The sequence below is a fragment of the Notolepis coatsorum genome (assembly GCF_963971535.1).
Source record: "Notolepis coatsorum genome assembly, chromosome: 15".
Taxonomy (NCBI): Eukaryota; Metazoa; Chordata; class Actinopteri; order Aulopiformes; family Paralepididae; genus Notolepis; species Notolepis coatsorum.
This window is the reverse complement of record NC_140179.1, coordinates 43892605-43900227: the sequence shown is the minus strand read 5'-3', so window position 1 is coordinate 43900227 and position 7623 is coordinate 43892605. Positions and strand designations below refer to the sequence as shown.

Genomic DNA, 7623 nt, shown 5'->3' with positions numbered 1-7623 from the left:
AAGTGACTACTTCCATGATCCCTCAGGATTTACAAGTTACATTTATAAAGACTAAGAAGGTCCTTATCACATATAGCTCACCTAAAGGAGAACCCTTATCACATATAGCTCACCTAAAGGAGAACCCTTATCCATATGCTCACCTAAAGAGAACCCTTATCACATATAGCTCACCTAAAGGAGAACCTTATCACAAATAGCTCACCTAAAGGAGAACCATTATGACATATAGCTCACATAAAGGAGAACCATTATGACATATAGATCACCTAGAGGGGAACCCTGATGATATATAGATCACATAAAAAAGACCCTTATGATACAGTATATAGCTCACCTAAAGAAGACCTGTATGAGCTCCGGACTCATGATCGGAAGATCACCGGTTTGAGCCCCGGTCAAGGTTGCTGAAAGTGGTGTTGTTGTCCAACAGGGGCACTCTGTCCTCTGGACTTCTCAGTAACAATGCCCCTGTTACGGTGATAGGGACACCATACAGCTGCGAGTGCCGTCCTTCGGATGAGACGCTAAACCGAGGTCCTGACTGAATTCAGTTGTTAAAGAACCCAGGACGCCTATCGTAAAGAGTAGGGGGCTCCGCGACGTTCCTGGCCAAATTCCCAATCAGGTCTCTGACATCAAGGCCACCTAATCATCCCTTCCCCTTAATTGACTGATATCAATCCCTGTCTAGTGTCTCCTGAGCCGTTCAGCCATTGTGTAGTGTGATGTGTGCCGGGTGCCAGTATATGGCAGCCATTGAGCCTGCGTAGCCCAAGGTTGGGTGCTACCAGTGGTGGTGAAGGAGGCAATTTCCACCCTACATCGTAAAGCACTTTGAGTGTCTAGAAAAGCGCTATATAAATGCAAGTAATTATTATTATTATTATTATTATTATTATTATTATTATTATTATTATTATTATTATTATTATTATTATTATTATTATTATTATTATTATATTATTTATTATTATTATTATATTATTATTATATTATTATTTATTATTATTATTATTATTATTATTATTATTATTATTATTATTATTATTATATATAGCTGACCTAAAGAAGACCCTTATAACATATAGCTCACCTAAATAAGACCCTTATGACATAGATAGATATATAGATAACCTGCAATGTTTATAATCTCTCTCCTCGAGTGTTTTGTCTGGGAGGGTTGAAGTAGCCTGGTACTTGACAACAAAGATCTCTGTCTACACTTGAGCTGCATTATCAAATGGCAGCCAATGATCTGGGTTCAACATTTGGCAGTGTGTGTATGTGTGTGTGTGTGTGTGTGTGTGTGTGTGTGTGTGTGTGTGTGTGTGGTGTGTGTGTGTGTGTGTGTGTGTGTGTGTGTGTGTGTGTGTGTGTGTGTGTGTGTGTGTGTGCGTGTGTGTGTGTGTGTATGTGTGTGTGTGTGTGTGTGTGTGTGTGTGTGTGTGTGTGTGTGTGTGTGTGCGTGCGTGCGTGTGCTTTTGTGTGTGTATCCTTATTTTGATTTAATTAGTAATCTTTATTCAATCTCGAGAAGGACATTTAGGTTTTACCCGCATTTGCAATGCCGCCCAGATTACAAATTCAAACTGTTCAGAATATATATATATAAAAGGCATTTGCATAAGTAGAACAAAAACATAAAAGAGATGAAAACAAAGAGATCAAATAAAAAAGGTACATACTGAGGTAAGGAGATTTGTGATAATGTGTTTAAATTAAAAAAACAGTTATGCACTGAGGTAGGGAGGTTTGTGATCATGTTTTTACATGTTCCAGAGGGTAGTGGGGTATTGGTTCTTAGTGTGAGTTGAAGATCATTCCAGGCAGCTGGTGCATCAACACAAAAGGCAGACTTACCCAGTTCATACTGAACTCGTGGGACCTCTTTTAAGCATCAGCCAATCATTTGAGCGGGTCAGATAAGGTCCATAATTCAAATCTAGCATCATTGTGATATATGGTGGCAATTGACCATCAATGGCCTTAAACATGAACAGATACCAATGACTATGTTGTCTCTCTGATAGAGAAGCCACCACAGGATGCAATGATGAGTGCCATAACTATCACTAGTAATGAATCTAAGAGCAGAGTGATGGACTGTGTCTAGGGGTAATAGATTGAAAGAGAGCAATGTATGCAGGATGAGTATTTAGCAGGTGTTCAGGGGCACATGTACTGTAAGTGTGTGTGTGTGTGTCCCAAAAAAGATCTACCACAAAAGAGACTACTACTGAAACTCAGGACTTCATTAGAAGTGAAAGTCTATTCAAAGTTAGGCAAGTTTCAGAAGTGTGTTGAGAGGCCTTTATACTAAGCTCCATGGGGATAATTCAAACGTTTTAAATGAAACAGTGTGTGCGGCTGGTTTGGGAAAGGTTTGGAGTATCCACGAGTTGAAGACATAAATGTCTTCCTCTGCACCTGGACATTGCAGGAGATCTTCCCGATTGAGGCGGCCTCAGGGCCTTGAGTACCCTAGGGCAGTGGTTCCCAAAGTCGGGGTCGCGACCCAAAGGTGGGCCGCGAGCAGCCACGGGAGGGCCGCGAGATGATTTCAAAAAAAAAAAAAATCCAAAACCCCCCCCCCCTTTTTTTTTTTTTTTATTCAGGCCACTGAATTTAGAAGCAGGCCAGGACAGTGTTTCTAGTTGTATTCTAAAATTCTATTCTATTGTATTCTAAAATGTGACTATATGGTTTTATATTAACTTAATAAATAAACAAAAACGAAAAATCTACTTATTTCAACGAACATTTCAAACTAAATAACAGATTATGCACATAAAACGCTGAAAACAACCGAAGCAACAATAGTATTTTAATAAGGCTATTATTATTATCATTATTATTTTGCAACAAGTTAGCCCTCTCATAAATAGCACATATAAATTAATAACTAACTTGAACTAACTTAATAGGATTGAAGTGATATTTGGCTTAAAAAATCGGTCACTTGGCAAAAAAAAAAAAAAAAAGCCTGACGATGTGCATTGGGCCGCGGCTTTCTGACGCCTTATTTTCTGGGTCCCGGCCTGAAAAGTTTGGGAACCCCTGCCCTAGGGTTGGTGTTGTCTGGTCCTCTGGTCTGGAGTACTCTAGGGTTGGTGTTGTCTGGTCCTCTGGTCTGGAGTACTCTAGGGTTGGTGTTGTCTGGTCCTCTGGTCTGGAGTACCCTAGGGTTGGTGTTGTCTGGTCCTCTGGTCTGAAGTACTCTAGGGTTGGTGTTGTCTGGTCCTCTGGTCTGGAGTACTCTAGGGTTGGTGTTGTCTGGTCCTCTGGTCTGGAGTACCATAGGGTTGGTGTTGTCTGGTCCTCTGGTCTGGAGTACCATAGGGTTGGTGTTCTCTGGTCCTCTGGTCTGAAGTACCATAGTGTTGGATTTTGATCATAATCAGCCAATCACCTCTTCATCTGTGTTTGTGTAGTTCCTGCGTTGTGTTTATTTCTCTCTCCGACATCGACCTGCTCATACTGGCTGTACAATCTTTGTCATTCCCCTTTAATGCAATCCGTAATCATAAGAATTCGACACTGGCAACTTCATACCTTTCTTGGAAAACGTTGTTTATTCATGAACAAAACCTCGTAATCAGATGGGAACTATATTGTCCTTGAAAAGTCTTTGGAAGAAACTAAATTCATTATTCTAATGATCTCTCCTTTCACCCCGCTCGGTGGTCATCGCGGCCTAGCTGTTATCCCAAAAGCCTGTCGTCGTGGCACTTCAGTCCTCCCCTCCCCCCTCCCCGCGAAATCGGGGGGAAATCGGTTAAAAGTCTCTGATCAAGCTCTTCTCGTCTGTGTGTTGTAGCTGAATCTAACTTACACCCAGAATAACTCACATTATATTATTCTCACCATAGCTACGACAGGCCCGCCCCTCTCCTCGTTACTATGTGACGCGCTGTCTGTGACCACAGCTATTTGACCCATATCACTATAGCAACGGCAATGTTGATATTAACTTACCCCAAACAAACGCTGTGGCTATCAGCTGTTGATGATAACAGCACACAACCTCATCTGCAGGTTGTTAATCAGCTCCTAACACACACTCTCTCTCTGTTATCCTCCTCTGAGATGACTATGAGTAGATGCTGTCATCCACCAATATTTTACATTATATACACCTTGAAAAATCTATATTTCCTTCAATAGGGTTGGTGTTGTAGAGAAATAGAAAGAAAGAGAGAGAAAGAGAGATACTGTGTGTGTGTGTGTGTGTGTGTGTGTGTGTGTGTGTGTGTGTGTGTGTGTGTGTGTGTGTGTGTGTGTGTGTGTGTGTGTGTGTGTGTGTGTGTGTGTGTGTGTGTGTGTGTGTGTGTGTGTGTGTGTGTGTGTGTGTGTGTGTGTGTGTGTGTGTGTGTGTGTGTGTGTGTGTGTGTGTGTGTGTGTGTGTGTGTGAGTCTGTCAGTCTGATTCATATCTCTATTTATTATTCTCAAAGTGAAGTTGACAGGCAAATATTGGTGTACCCAATTAACCTCTTTTCCATCCGGTCCATTTAGCATACAAAGCCTGTCGATTGCATACCCAAAGTAAATTGGTCACTCTTGAACCACTTATAGCACATGCATTAGTCTGGTTTCTTTTTAAAGGAAACATTCAGAATTTTCAATCAGAGTGCTAATAGAGTTACAGAGGTTTGAACACACTGAAATAAAAGTTTTATTTTGACTTACGTCTGAATTAGTTTGCAAAGAAATGCCTGCAAAAGAGTTCCAGCTGGTATGAGCTGGAAAACACAATGGGTCCATAGCCTGAAGTCATATTTAGTACAGGTCCAAAGTTGATAACAATACCATGGAAAATTAGTGTTTTACACATATTTCTTGTTTGTATCGGTATGCTTATCCAAAATGGCCATCCAGTCCAATTAATTCTTTTTTAACACAGCCTGAATCCGACAGACGAGGGCAAAGTGCTGCAACGTGCACGACAGCCCGCCGTCGGGCCGCCCGATGCTTAACAGGTTAATGACGGTGATGCGGAGCCAGTAGGTTGGAGATCAGGCGGGCGGCTGCATTCTGAATTAGTTGAAGTGGCTTGGTGGTGGTGGTTGGTAGACCAGCGAGCAGTGCATTGCAGTAGTAGAGGTGAGACATGACTGTTGATTGGACGAGGAGTTGAGTGGCTTCTTTTGTCCGGAAGGGGCGGATTCTTCTGACGTTGCTCAAGGGGAATCTGCAGGTTCTGGTTGTTGCAGCGATGTGAGCGTGGAGAAGTTCAGCCGGTCGACAAGGACAACACCGAGGTTCTTGGCGGTCGGGATGAATCCATGGGCTGGTCGTTATCCAGACGGAGATGTCGGACAGACAGGCCGAGATCCGCTCAGTGACATGACATGGATATCTGAGGGAGGAAAGGAGAGGAAGAGTTGAGTATCATCGGCATAGCAGTGATACGAGAAGGCATGAGACGTGATATTGTTACCCAGAGATTTGGTGTAGAGGAAGAAGAGGAGGGGTCAAGGACCGATCCCTGGGGAACACCTGTCTGAAGGCGGCGGGGGGCCGACAGGGTCCCTCTCCATGATACTTGGTAGGAGCGGTCGTTGAATTGGATGACAGCCATGCCAGCACAGAGCCTACCATTCCCATTCCTGCGAGGCATTAAAAATAGGGATGCTCGATATTGGCTTTTTTACCGATACCGATATACCGATATTGTCCAACTCTTAATTTCCGATACCAATATCAACCGATACCGATATATGCAGGGTTAATTTCAGGTAATTAACACTTTGATCGCCATGGGTTAAATTCATAATTTACCATCCCTCGCCAGCTTTATTTGTCTATGGAGAAGTTCCCCTTCTTTGCAGGGCTATAACTTTTTAAATTCTATTGCTAAATTGCCATTATTATGGCCCATTCAATGTCCTATATGTATTGTTCAGGGTGTAGCAACGTTAAACTTTTTCATTCACATATTCATACTAAAATATGGTCTAAAGTATAAGTATGTTTTTATCGTTTTCTGCAGCTTTCTCCAGAACTTGATTTATAGCTCCAAATGCATTATATTGATGATGAAATACAGTTTGATAGCAATCGGCGCGAGATAAAAAATTTCAACTGGACGTGGTTCTAGAAGTTACTACGTGTCATCTGATGATGACCGGATGGGCGGGGGATCGTTTATAATTCCGTGGGCAGCGTTAGATGATTCATCCAGAGTGGGTCATATGTTCATCATAGCAGTTTATATGGAACACGTTAGAATATATAACGCTGAATCTTACCGTGGCTTCCTCGCGCCGCTGGCAGATGAGCGTGGAACAGAATTTTTTCTATTATGGGATGGAGAAATGCCCGATCCATTTCCAGGTTGTATAATAGTATATACGTCCAAATCATGTTGTTTTTTCGAGTTATTTGCACCGATCGATGTTCACTGTGTCAAGACAGAGTCTCTCTAACGATAGCGAGTGCCCGGACCACATATGGATGAGCACTACCGGTTCAAAGGCTCATTTCCGGTTGGCGATCTGCCGATCGGCCACCAGATGGCGCTCTTGAACCGCTAGAGAGTTGAGTGGAGCTTTGCAGTGTGTGTCAGGGCTCCGGAGGGGAAATATGATTTCGGTCAGAGATTTTTGAAATATTGACATCAAAGACGAGTTACGGCGTCTTCGGCAGAATGAGCATGGCTAGGAATGACGTCTTAGCTCGTCCCCGGCGATCATAGTGTTAACATTACTTATTACATGGCGTTTTCACATTCGCCGAAATGCTTGCTTGTGATTGGTCAATAGTGCGCGTCAGAGGTCCGATATTGCCCGATAACGGACCTCTGTGGAACAATAATGACCGCTGTGCGCAGCTGTTCGCAATCAAGCCCACTGACATCAGTGCAATCAGACACTGCCGGCTGCTGGGGAAGCTGCCAGCGATGACAGGGCGGAGCAACGAGCGGAGCCAGAACCAGTGTTGCGAGTCGATGTAAAATGAATTAGGTATATTGTTAGTAAGTTAGCCATGTAATAAGCGGGATAATGTATAGCTATACTCAATCATTGTCGCAAAATAATTGACCTTCACTGACGTTTAAAACACCTCGCCGAGGCTGCTCGGTATTTTAAACTCTGTGTCGGTCAATTATTTTGCGACAATAACCTCGTAGCTTACATTATCCCTTACATATCTCTTGTTGTGGAATTAAGACAAGATTATGCATACTTTTGACAATAAATAAAATCAGAATTTGTTCTTACTTGCTTGCCTGGGTAAATAAAGGTTATAGAAATGTAAAAAAAAAAAACACATTTATTTTTAATTTGATTTTTTTTTTTAAACCGATACCGATATTTTCCGATATCACATTTTAATGCCAATATCGGTAGGCCGATAATATCGGACATCCCTAATAAAATGTTTTACCCATATCCCAGAGAGAGAGAGATAGAGAGATAGAGAGCGAGAGAGATAGATAGAGAGAGAGAGAGATAGAGAGAGAGAGAGAGAGAGAGAGAGAGAGAGAGAGAGAGAGAGAGAGAGAGAGAGAGAGAGAGAGAGAGAGAGAGAGAGAGAGAGAGAGAGAGAGAGAGAGAGAGAGAATGAAATGACAATAACGTAACAGTGAAAATCCATTCCCACTGTCGAGAAGCATTTG

At 42.3% G+C, this 7623-nt stretch overlaps 1 protein-coding gene across 1 annotated transcript in view; it reads left to right on the top strand.

The window, feature by feature from the left end:
* The window catches only part of grm8a (glutamate receptor, metabotropic 8a), a 484022-nt gene that overhangs the window by 1085 nt on the left and 475314 nt on the right, over positions 1-7623 (top strand). The window lies entirely within an intron of this gene.